The sequence below is a fragment of the Vulpes vulpes genome, chromosome 2 (assembly GCF_048418805.1).
Source record: "Vulpes vulpes isolate BD-2025 chromosome 2, VulVul3, whole genome shotgun sequence".
NCBI classification, from domain to species: domain Eukaryota; kingdom Metazoa; phylum Chordata; class Mammalia; order Carnivora; family Canidae; genus Vulpes; species Vulpes vulpes.
In genome coordinates this window covers 98,750,746-98,764,400 of record NC_132781.1, presented here as the reverse complement: position 1 = coordinate 98,764,400, position 13,655 = coordinate 98,750,746, and the positions used below count along the sequence as shown (strand labels likewise).

The 13,655-nt window shown below is 37.9% G+C and overlaps 1 pseudogene; it reads right to left on the bottom strand.

Moving 5' to 3' along the window:
- Nucleotides 1–5,251: 5,251 nt before the first annotated feature.
- LOC112931115 (uncharacterized aarF domain-containing protein kinase 5 pseudogene) lies at nucleotides 5,252–5,854 on the bottom strand (annotated as a pseudogene).
- Nucleotides 5,855–13,655: the final 7,801 nt, after the last annotated feature.

The following is a 13,655-nucleotide window of genomic DNA, read 5'->3' as shown; positions in this document are numbered from 1 at the left end:
TTCACTCTTAGAACATTTTCATTATCCCCAAAAAGAAACCCTACACCTTTTAGCCATCACCAACCACTCTCTCCCCACCCCTGCCATCACACCCAGCTCTAATCAAGCATTAATTTACTTTTTGTATCTATAGATTTGTCTGCTTTGGACACTTCATGTAAAAGGAATCATCCAGAATATGGTCGTCTGCAGTTGGCTTCTTTCATTTAGCATATTTTTAAGTTTCATCCATGTTGTGGCATTTGTTAATACTTTACCTGATTTTATTGCTGAATTTACTTCATTGTGTGACATACTCTTTGGCACGTTTGAAATGACAAAGTTATAGGCATGAAGAACAGATTAGTGGTTGCCAAGCATTAGGAGTGGTGATTGTGGGGGCAGGTGGGTGATATGACAATGGCTATGAAGTGATAGTATGAGGCTATCCTGGTGATAGAACTGCTATCATGACTATGGTAGTGGTCACAAAGATCTATATATGTGATAAGATTGCATAGAACTAAACACACATACACATATGGGCACAAATGAGTACACGTAAATAGTAAAATCTGAATAAGGTCAGTAGATTCTAGCAGTATCAATTTCCTGGATAAGATATTGCACTCTGGTTATGCAAAATGTTACCATTGGGGGAAGCTGTGTGAAAGGTATTCCCTACAACCATGTATGAATATACAATTATCTCAAAATAAAATAAAATAATATTACAAACAAGAAAGCCCTGCAGGAATGGCAGAAGAAGGTCTGAAAATTCACTCCTCCATAAAAGCAACAAAAATACTAACAAAAATGGTCAAAATAAACCTTTTCAGTAGGCTTCAGAATCTGGAAATTAACTAAAGGCTTGCAACAATTTGAAGGGTATTATTCAAGAAAAACATTGAATCATGGTAAAGACAGTGAGTTTTGTTTCATTTTAACTTACCCTGTTCCCTTCTTTCTCTCTCCAGCTCCAGGGTAGACTTGAAAACAAACAGACTTGCAATCATGGTGACAACAGCCTAGCAGCCACTGAAAGGGAGAGAGTATCGGAGTGCCTCCAAAGCCCCATTTTCAGAAAGCTGTTATTATGTGACCTGCCTGGCAGTTCCTGGAAAACCCCATTCACAAGGTTTGTCTTTATTTGACCTGACACAGAGCTCACATACCGTGAACAGAATTTTCCTTAGGACTACCGTAGAAAGCAATCAGTGGCAATTGTTTAATATCACTGCTGGCTGAGGTGATAATGGCAGTTGCAACAAAGAACAAGTTCACCAAAACACTTAAAAGGAAAAGCTGGGCAATGAGATGTCCATACAGGCTTTGGAAAACTCTGACATATTCCTGGGAATCTAGAAAGCCACATGCATGTGCGCATACCCAGGAAATTGCTGAGAAGGCCCTAAACTCTCACTTCTGATTAACCGTGAAGCTCTGTGAAAGCAGGAAGTGAAGACTAAGGTAGAGTAGTAACCTGTCTACCATTGAAACATGTCCTAGCATGCATGCATTTAATGAAATAACCATACAATTGTTAACTGCCCAATAAGATAACCAAGTAGCAGTTTCCATGTCCACTCATGAAAAAGCACATGCACTTTGCAGAACTTATTCAGGAAACACTCTGAAACAAATAGCAGCAACAACAAACAGCCACAACAAGCCCATTGGAAGTGGGAGGAAACTTGATTTCCAGATTTCTCACATTATATAATTTAAAATTCCAATTTTCAGCCAAAAATTATGAGACATGCAAAGAAACAAGAAAGTATGGTCAGTACACTGAGAAAAAAGTAGTCAATATAAACTGTCCCCAAGGAAGCACAATACTGGACTAACTAACTTGACAAAGCCTTTAAATGATCTGTTTTTAAATATACTCAAAGAACCAAAGGAAATTATGTCAAAAGCTAAGGAAAAGCATGAGAAGATGGCTCATAAATAAAGCTTATTAATATAAGAAACATAAATTATTAAAATGAGAACAAACTAGAAATTCTAAAGTTAAAAAGTACAGTAATTGAAATGAAAATTCACTTCAGGGATGTAACAAAAGATTTGAGCTTACAGAAGAATCTGTAAACTTGGAGATAAATCAATTCATTTGATCTAGCCTGACAAACAGAAAGGAAAAAGAATAAAGGAAAAAGAATATAAACTCAAAGACCTATGTGATACCATTAAGTGTATCAACATAAGCACAATGAGAATCCCACAAGAGGATAGAGAGAAAGGGACAAAAAAAGAATAGTAGAAGAAATACTGGACAAATTTTTCCAAAATCTGGTGAAAAACAATCTATACATCCAAGAAGCTACATAAACTCCAAGGACACTAAATTCAAAGAGATACACATCTAGACACATTATAATCAAAGTGATCTAAAGTCTCAGACAGAAAAAAAATATCTTGAACAAGAAAGAAACAATGTATCACATATAATGGATCTTCAATAAGACTAGCAGCTAAATATTTATCAGAAACCATGAAGTCCAGAAGTCAGTGGGATGATATAGTCAAAGTGCTGAAAAATAAGAGTCAACAAAAAATTCTTTATTCAGCAACACTGACCTTCAAAAATGAAGAAGAAATTAAGACATTCTCAGATAAATAAAAATTGACAATGTTCTTGTTCATTATTTATAATAACAACAAATAGATATAACCCAAATGTCTATCAGCTGATGAATGTATAAGTAAGAGGTGGTATATCTATATGATGGAATATTATTCAGCCATCAAAAGGAATGAAGTCTTGATATGCTAAAATATGGATGAATCTTAAATATATGCCAAGTGAAAGAGCCAGTCACAAAGGACCACATATTATATGATTCCATTTATATGAAAATTTTAGAATGGCAGATCTATAGAGATCAAAAGAAGATTAGGGTTGCCTAAGGCTGCAGGGTTGGGAAAAATAGGACATGATAGCAGCTTTTTTTCAGAGGGTGATAAAAATCAGTTCTAAAATTGGTTGCAGTAATGGTTACATAGCTCTGTGAATATGCTAAACATTATTGCATTGTATACTGTAAATGAATGAATTGTATGGTATGTGTATTATATTTCAGTAAAGCTGTTAACAAAAAAAGGTGAGGGGAGACTAAAACAATAAAATCCTTAGAAGAAAACATAAGCCTAATCTTCATGACCTTGAATTAGGCAATGATTTCTTTCTTTTTTATTTTATTTAAACTTTGTTAACATGCAGGGCAATATTGGTTTCTGGAAGAGAATTCAGTGATTCCTCAATTATAAACAACACTCATCACAAGTATCCTCTTTAATACCCATCACCCATCTAGCTCAGCCCCAACCCACTCTCCTCCATCAACCCTCAGTTTGTTCTGGGTCCTTAGGCGTCATTTATGTCTTATTCCCCTCTCCCCTTCTTTCCTTTCCTTTCCCCCCTTCCCATATGTTCATCTGGTTTTTTTTCTTTTTTATTCTTTTAATTAATTAATTAATTAATTTATTTATTTATTTATTCATGAGAGACACACAGAGAGAGACAGAGACATAGGCGAGGGAGAGGCAGGTTTCTCACAGGGAGCCTGATGCAGAACTCAATCCCAGAACCCCAGGATCATGATCTGAGCCAAAGGCAGATGCTCAACCACTGAGCTTCCCAGGTGCCTCTGTTTTCTTTCTTAAATTACACATGAGTAACATCATATGGTATTCATCTTTCTCTGACTAATTTCACTTAGCATAATACATTCTAGGTCCATTCACATTGTTGGAAATGGCAAGATTTCTTTTTTTTTTTTTTTTTGATGGCTGAGTTATATTCCATATATCACATCCTCTTTATCCATTCCTCAGTTCATGGATATTTGGGCTCTCTCCCTATCTTGGCTATTGTTGATAAGGCTGCTATAAACATCATGGTTCATGTACCCCTTTATATTTGTATTTTTGTATCCTTTGGGTAAATACCTAGTAGTGCAATTGCTGGGTCATAGAATAGTTCCATTTTTAACTTTTTGAAGAACCTCCAAACTGTTCTTTAGAGTGGCAGCACCAGTTTGCATTTCCCCCAACAGTGCAAGAGAGTTCCCCTTTCTCCACATCCTCACCAATACCTGTTGCTTCTAGTGTTTTGTTTTGTTTTGTTTTGTTTTGTTTTTGTTAATTTTAGCCATTCTGACAGGTGGGGAGGTGGTATCTCATCGTGGTTTTGATTTGTATTTCTCTGATGATGAGTGATATTGAGCATCTTTTCATGTGTCTATTAACCATCTAGATGTCTTTGGAAAAATGTCTATTCATGTCTTCTGCCCATTTCTTGACTGGATTGTTTTTCGGGTGTTGAGTTTGATAAGTTCTTTATAGATTTTTGGATACTAACCTATTATCAGATATGTCATTTGCAAGTATCTTTTCCCACTCTGTAGGCTGCCTTTTAGTTTTGTTAATTGTTTTCTTCGCTATGCAGAAGGTTTTTATTTTGATGAAGTCCCAATAGTTTATTTTTGCTTTTGTTTCCCTTGCCTCTAGCAATGTGTCTAATAAGAAGTTGCTGAAGGTGAGATCAAGGAGGTTTCTGCCTGTGTTCCTCTCTAGGATTTTCATGGTTTCCTATCTCACATTTAGGTTGTTCATCCATTTTGCTTATGGTGTAAGAAAGTGGTCCAGTTTCATTCTTCTGCATGTTTCTATCCAGTTTTCCCAACACCATTTGTTGGGTTGACAGAAAAGAGACTTTTTCCATTGGATAGTCTTTGCTGCTTTGGTAAAGATTAGTTGACCATATAATTGTGGGTCCATTTCTGGATTCTCTCTTCTGTTCCATTAATCTATGGGTCTGTTTTTTTGTGCCAGTGCCTACTGTCTTGATGACTACAGCTTTGTAATAGAGCTTGAAATGCAGAATTGTGATGCCTCCAATTTTGTTTTTCTTTCCCAGAATTGCTTTGGCTATTCGGGGTCTTTTGATGTTCCATACAAATTGTAAGAATGTTTGTTCTAGCTCTGGTAAAAATGCTGATGATATTTAATACTTTGTCATAACTAAAAATTTAAGTGCTTCAAAGGGCATCACGGAGAAAGTGAAAAGACAACCCACAGAATGAAGAAAATATTTGTAAATCCTATAGCAGATAAGGGAATTTATATAAAGGATCCAGAATTATTAAAGAACTCTTACAAGTCAATAACTAAATGAAAATTAACTCTATTAAAAAATGGGCAAAGGATTTGAATAGACATTTCTCCAAAGAAAATATGCAAATAATCAAGAAGCACATTTTTTTTTTTTTTTTTTTTTTAAGAAGAGCTTGTGGTCATTGTCGGGCGTCCTGGCCAGGCTGTGGTCAGAGCCCCTCGGCGTCCCCGCACTTGAGGCCGCAGCCGCCCCAGCGCCCCTGGTCTTGGGGTGTGCACTCCAGCCGTGGCCACCCTGGCAGTCCGATGCTGGATGAGATCCGAGGTCACCCTCCTGCCCCGGGACTCCCTAGGTCTCCAAGAACTCCGAGAGCCCCTGGGTCTCGGGCAGGAGGCCCAGGCGGACCAGGAGCCGAACCAGGAGGGCGGTGAGCCGCATTGACAGGGTCTCCAGCCTTAGAGCCACTTCAAACTTGAACGTCTCCCAGAGGACCTTGATGTGGCGCAGGAGGCTGGCGCCGTAGATGTTCTGATACGCTGCCCCTGCCAGGCGGCTCCAGCCCCTGACCGCACTCTTGGCCATGAGGAAGTAGCGGTCGACGGGGGCGCCCAGGGTGGTGTTGATGGCGCGCACGGTGTTGATGTTGCGCAGCACGAGCAGCATGGGCCGCGGCAGGGCCTTGAGCACACCCATGATGTCCTCAAAGTGCTCCTGTGCCATGTTCTGCATGTAGGCAGCCTCCTCGCGGCTCAGCATCATTAATCACTGGGGAAATGCAATCAGAACCACAACGAGATATCACTTCACACCCACTAGGATAGTTATAATTTAAAGAACAGAAAATAATAAGTGTTGATGAGGTCACAGAGAAATTGGAACTCTCATATATTGCTGGTAGGAAGGTAAAGTGATATAACCACTTTGGATAACAGTTTGGCAGTTCTTCAAAAATTTAAACAGAATTATTAAATGACCCATAAACTTCAGTGCTAGTTATATTTTGGTTTTAGAATGTGTCACGAGTCACATTTTGATCGGCCAGATTTTGGGGATATAACAGTTTGCTAGTGATATACCATGAGGTCCAGAGGTCATGGTGGAAGAGTTTGGGAAGACAGAGAGGGATGGAAAGATAGGTCAATTAGTAGAAGCGCAATTAATTTAATAAAGTTACTCTTACCATTTTAGAGCTTTTAGGGAACAAAATTTAAATGTTCAACTTCTCAGGAAAATCTATGGAAAAACAGTAGTTGGCATTAGGGGAACGGGAAGGTTAGGCTGTCTCATGAAGGTGAGAGTAGGTCTTCCTGACAGGCAGCTGATTGCCTTTCCCATTGGACTACCACATCCCTGGTTGACCATATACTAAAGTCTATTAGGAGAGTAAAAAGCTGGGATGTGTTCAGGGGAGTCCTTCTACCTTTCTCTTCATATTTCCAAAGAAGGGAGAAAATGTCCACTCAGCAATAAAGAAAAAGATAGGAAGAAGTTTCCAGATTTTTTCTATCTCCTCATTCACTTCTCCCCAAAATTGGGGAGCAATTTATATTTAAAGGGACAGAGTAGGGCAGCCCGGGTGGCTCAGCGGTTTAGCACCGCCTTCAGCACAGGGCCTGATCCTGGAGACCCTGGATCAAGTCCCACGTCAGGCTCCCTGCATGGAGCCTGCTTCTCGCTCTGCCTGTGTCTCTGCCTCTCTCTCTCTCTATCTCTCATGAATAAATAAATAAAATCATAAATAAATAAATAAATAAATAAATAAATAAATAAATATGTGTAGTCTATCTTTTTCTGGGCTTCCTCTTTGGATGCAACCTGATATTAGGAGATTTCCTCCCTGCTCATCTTCCCCCAAACTTTCCAGGGCTGGCATAGTCTGGTGGAGGTAGGGACCTTTAAAGTCCTGATAATGGCCATAGCTCAGATTATGATATTTAAACCTACTCGGAATAAAGCTGATGTTTTTATTTCAGTCTATCTGATTTCAGCATCTATTTCTCATTTTGGTGTTAAACTAAATGGCGGAATAAAGGTTTATTATTTGATGACCCCTAAAATTTCCCCAAACTCTAACATTGGAAAGCCAAGTTGGTCAGAAGGGCAGAGAACACTTAGGTGACTCTCTTCTCCTATAGCTGCCAGTGGTAATGTAAACAGAGGGCATAAAAAAGGACTCTGTTAGGTGCCAGTCACACAAGATGTCATGAGGATCCATGGCAGTTGCATATCTCAGAGCAGGAAACTGGAGACTGCCACTTATCCCAGAAGAGGGGAGGGTGGTGGCACATGATTTAATTATAAACACCAGATTCAGTTAATTGTTCTTCCATTTATTCAACACCTATTTGTTGAGCACATATTGTACACTCATTACACTGTGCAAGGTGTTGGATACCTGGTAAATGTGAACATGACAGACATAGGATGTTGGCCCTTATAGACCTTTCATCTGGAACGGAAAGCTCCCTGCTCCTTGAGGATAGCATTTCACCAAAGTGGAGACTGGTTTTCCCTCTGAAGCATCATGTACCTGGGACCTGAAGGAGGAGAAAGTCCTCTTTGCTCCCCAAATGCCATTTCCGGGTCTTCTCTTTCCCACCCTCCTTCAAAGTTCTTATCAAACTTTCCACCTGCTATCTCTCTGTCGCTAACATCTTGCTGTCCTGATCACCTCACTTTAGACCCTCATGACTTCCTGGCCCACCCTCTTCTCTCCCACTTCTACTCCTGTCTCCATTTTTTTGACGACTTCAATAGTCTCATGGATAACCAATCTGAGACAGGGTGTATCTCTATTTTCCCATATGCCTTTTGTGTATTTCTCCTGTCTTCTGTCTTCTCTAGAAAGCTGAAGGCTGTTTTCTCCCCCCAGGCACATGGTGAAGAAGAAACAAAAACTCGCAGAAGCTCAGCTGCGAATATGGGACAGAAGGATACAGACATGGGCTCACTGAATAAGTTGGGATTCCAATAAAAAGAAAGAGCAGGTAAAGGGCAGACTCACAGGGAGGAGAAAAGCCTTGAAAGAAAAGAGTTCTTCAAACGGGAAGGACAAGGAAGACCCTTAGTTGAGAGAACCAGGAAGTGAAGTGGACAGGACTCCTGAGCTGTCCTCAAGTGGGAAGGAAGCTCCCACCCACTGGGAACATCCTGCTGTTCGCAGGGTTGAATTGTGCCTTGATTCGAAGGTGGGGCACTAGGTCATCTTGTGTGCAAATAGACACACAAAGGGAAAAATCACACTTCCTGACCAAGGTAGGACTGAAGAGAATAAGATTAGAGTTTCCTAAACTCTGTCTAGAAGGGAAACACCCTTATTGTCATATACAGGCATACCCAGACTACCACAATAGAGTGAATATGGCTATAACATGAATCCAGTGAATTTGTTGGTTTCCCAGAGCATGTAAAAGTTACATTTACACTATACTGTAGTCTATTAAGTGTGCAATAGCATTTGTCTGGAAAAAAATAATCATACCTTATTTAAAAATAATTTATTGTTAAAAAAAATACTAACCATCATCTGAGCTTTCTCCAAGTTGTAACTAGTGATCATAGACCACCATGATGAATATAATAACAACGAAAAAAGTTTAAAATAGTATGAGAATTACCAAAATGTGCCACAGAGACATGAGGTGAGCAAATGTTGTTGGAAAAAATGGTGCCAATAGACTTGCTTAACACAAGGTTGTCACAGGCCTTCAATTTGGAAAAAAAAGCAATTTCTGCAAAGTGCTATAAAGTGATGCACAATAAAATGAGATCTGCCTGTATTTGTACCTTGACCTCTAATTTCTTGATTCTCATCTCCAGTGATCATTTCCTGAACCTATTTCAGATACCCACTATCCTAATGATGACCTTGTCATCAGCATTGACCAAACCTGATCTGAACCCTAACATTTTCTCACTACCACTCACCAGCACACACCTTGCAAAGCACATTTACCTCATCTTCCCTCTCCATGTGTTGCGCCCAGGCAAAGCCCCAGTATGTTCTATGCCTGTCTCTGAGCAGCGAAGTGGTGCTAGAGATAAATGCACAGCCCTACTAAACAGTCTCAATGTAAATCTATGACCACAAGTCTCAAAACTGCCCAGGGTCCTATTTTACATTTCTAGTGTATTTCTTTTCTAAACTCAAGAATGGCTATTTTATACTTTCTTTCCCATCGCATTCTCTGTGCACACTCCACCACCTCCCACCTCCTTCTTCAAACTAGAGCATTCTTATCCTTCCTTTGCCAGCATTACCTTACCTGTACATGCCTCACCCCACCACTCTCCCTGTCAGGTCCTTCACGTGGGCTCTGGGACTTTCTTGTTCTTGTTCTCTGGGACTATGCTTCTACAGTTCCCCAAACTCTTTGAGACTTTTCCTGCTAGCATGCAAATAGGCTGTAATCTGTCCTATGAAAGAAACAAAAAAAATCTCATTTGACCCCATAATGCCTTTCAGATTCCCTTTTCATTTCTCTACTCTTTTTCAAAGCAAAAGATTTTGAAGGCAGTGAATGTTATTAGTTTCCACTTCTTCATTTCATAATCTCTCTTCAACTCACTCCATCCAGTTTCCATCCACAACAGTCCATCAAGACTGCTCTTGTCAAGGTCTCTTCATGTTGACAACTGTGGGACCGAGTATCTGCTTTTATCTTACTGCCTTGCCCAGTATTGGACACAGCCAATCACTCTTGCTTTCCTTCTTTCCATGGCTTCCTGAACACACCCTTTTAGGTTCTCTCATACTTCATTCACTGTAGCTTCTCAGTCTTTCTTAGTTTCTCTCTCCTTCCCTTCCTTTATTATTATTATTATTTTGGATAGTTGCCTTATTTATTTTTCTTTCTTTCTTTCTTTCTTTCTTTCTTTCTTTCTTTCTTTCTTTCTTTCTTTCTTTAACTTATTCTTTTTAAATTCAATTAGTTAACATATAACCTATCCTAATTGCAGATATTGAGTTCAGTGAGTTCATCTGTTGCATATAACAGCCAGTGCTCCTTCACGCCAATCACCCAGTTACTCCATTCCCCCACATCCCTCTCCTTCAGCAACTGTCAGTTTGTTTCCTATAGTTAAGAGTCTCTTATGGTTTGTCTTCCTCTCTCTTTGTCTTATATTATTTTCCCCTCCCTTATCATATGCTCCTCTGTTTTGTTTCTTAAATTCCACATATGAGTGAAACCATATAATAATTGTCTTTCTCTGATTGACTATTTTGCTTAGCATAATACCTTCCAGTTCTATCCATGTTGTTGTAAATCCTTTTTGATGGCTGGGTAATATATAACTAATATATATAATCATAATATATGCTCTAATAGATATGTTACTATAATCTATATAGATATAGCTATATATATATATATATATATATATATATATATATATATATATATACACAAACACCACCACATCTTCTTTATCCTTTCATCTATCAATGGATATCTGGTCTCTTTCCATAGTTTGGCTATTGTGGACACTGCTGCTATAAACATTGGGGTACAGGTACCCCTTCGGATCACAACATTTGTGTCCTTTGGGTAAATATATAGTAGTGCAATTGCTAGGTCATAGGGTAGCTCTATTTTTAACTTCTTGGAGAACCTCCTTGCTGTTTTCCAGAGTGGCTGTACCAGCTTGCATTCCTTTCAACAATGTAAGAGAGTTCCTCTTTCTCCACGTTCTCACCAACATTTGTTGTTTCATGACTTGTTCGTTTTAGCCATTCTGACAGGTGTGAGGTGATATCTCATTGTGGTTTTGATCTGTATTTCCCCGATGCCAAGTGATGTTGAGCATTTTTTCATGTGTCTATGGTCCATTTGAATGTCTTCTTTGGAGAAATGTCTGTTCATGTCTCCTGCCCATTTCTTGACTGAATTATTTAGTTTTGGGGTGTTGAGTTTGATAAGCTCTTTATAGATTTTGGATGCTAGCCCTTTATCTGATAAGACATTTGTAAATATCTTCTCCCATTCTGTAGGCTATCTTTTGGTTTTGTCAACTATTTCCTTTGCTGTGCAAAAGCTTTTTATCTTGATGAAGTCTTAACAGTTCATTTTTGCTTTTGTTTCCCTTGCCTATGGAGACGTGTCTAGCAAGAAGTTACTGTGGCAGAGGTTGAAGAGGTTTTCATTCACCTCTAGGATTTTTGTCTCACATTTAGGTCTTTTAGTCATTTTGAGTTTATCTACCAAATGATCCTTCCCTTACATTAAACAAGTGGTCCCATTAAAAAGGTATAGTCTGAGAACACAATAGTAGAGCCTCTATTTTCATTTATTTTTTCTTTAAAAAAAAGGAAGAAATTAAACATTACTAATATATAATACACATTCTATAGTCATGCCCTCACTTGGTTGGTATATTATATAATAAAAAGTCACATATGCTACATAGGACATGCTGAGGAATCAATGGACATTTGACAATCAGAGAAGTTACTGCATGCTATAGTTTATTTGTAACCAGTTATGTGGTTGTATAGATTATATTGTCTTCTTTAAAATTTTTATTGTATTTTATTGTATTATATTTATGTATTTTTTACATAACACAAAACATACCATTTCAACCATTTTTAAATGCACTGTTTGGTGGCATTAAGTACATTCACATTGTTGTGCTACCATCACGACTATCCATCTCCAGAACTTTTTCATATTCCCCAACTATATCCATGAATTAATAACTCACTTGTCCCTATCTCCTTAGCCCCTGACAACTACCATGCTACTTTCTATATCTATGAATTTGACTGTTTTAGGTCCCTCATTTAAGTAGAATCATACATTATTGGCACTTTTATGACTGGCTTATTTCACTTAGCAGAATGTCTTTATAATGGATAAATAGTAATCCAATAGATAAAGTTTATCCATATTGTAGTATGTATCAGAATTTTTTTCCTTTTAAAGGCTGAATAATATTCCAATGTATGTATATAGCACATTTTGTTTATTCACTCATCTTTCCATAAACATTTGGGGTTTCTTTCCCACCTTTTGGGTATTATGTGAACAATGCTACAAAAACATTGGTATATAAATATCTGTTTGAATCCCTGCTTTCAATTCTTTTTCGTATATACCCAGAAGTGGAATTGCTGGATCATATGGTTATTCTATCTTTATTTTTTTGAAGAAGCATAGTGTTGTTTTCCACAGCAAATACATCCTTTTACTGTTCCACCAGCAATGCATAGGTTTCAATGCCTTCACATCCTCACAAACATTATTTCTAATAGCCATTCCAGTGGGTTATGAATGAGTATCTCATTGTCATTCTGATTTCCCTAATTATTAGTGATGGTGAGCATATTTTCATATGCTCTCTAGCCATTTTTAGGTGCATATCTTCTTTGGAGAAATGTCCATTCAAATATTTTGCTGATTTAGGGGAAGTTGTTTTGTTCTTGGTGGTGGTGTTGAGCTATAGGAGTTCTTTATATATTCTGGATAATAATCCCTTATCGATATACAATTTGCAAATATTTTTCCCAATATATGACTTGCCTTTTCACTCTGCTGATGCACAAAAGTTTTTTAAATTTTGGTGAAGTCTAATTTATCTATTTTTTCCTCCTTTGCCTGTACTTTTGGTGCCATATCCAATAAATCATTGCCAAGTTTAATGTCAAAAAGATTTCTCCCTATATTTTCTTCTAAGAATTTTATGACTTTAGGTCTTACATTTAGGTTCTTAATCCATTTTGAATTAATGTAGTATGTGATGTAAGGTAAGCGTCCAACTTCATTCTTTCACCTATGAGCATTCAGTTTTCACAGCAGTATTTGTTGAAAAGATGGTTCTTTCTCCATTAAATGGTTTTAACATTCTTGTCAAAAATCACTTGACTATATTTATAAAAGTTCATTTCTCGGCTCTCTATTGTATTCTTTTGGTCTGTATATTTGTCTTTATACCACTACCACATTGTTTTAACTGCTGTAGATTTGTAGTAGGTTTTGAAACAGGAAGCGTGAGACCTCCAGCCTTGTTCTTTTTCAGGAGTATTTTGTCTATTTGGTGTCCCTTGAGATTCCATATTAATTTTAGGATGAATTTTAAAACTTTTTTTTCAAATAAATTTTAAAAAATACAAAACCTTGCTATATTGGTAAGGATTGCATTGAATCTATAGGCCACCTGGGTAGTATTAACATCTTCACAATATTAAGTTTTCCAGTTTGTGAAGCCAGGATGTCTTTCCATTTATTAATGTCTTATTTAACTTCTTTTAGCAATGTTTTGTAGTTCCGATGTACAAATCTTTCACTTGCTTAGTTAAACTTATTCCTAAGTATTTTATTTTTTGATGCTACTGAAAAATGAAATTGTTGAGTGCCTGGGTGGCTCAGTCAGTTAAGCATCTGCCTTTCAGCTCAGGTCATGATCCTAGAGTCTGGGATCAAACCCCATTCTGGGCTCCCTGCTCAGTGGGAAGCATACTTCTCCCTCTCCCTCTGCCTGCCACCCCCACCCCTGCTTGTGCTCTCTCTCTCTCTCTCTCTGTCAAATAAAGAAATAAAATCTTTTTTAAAAAAGA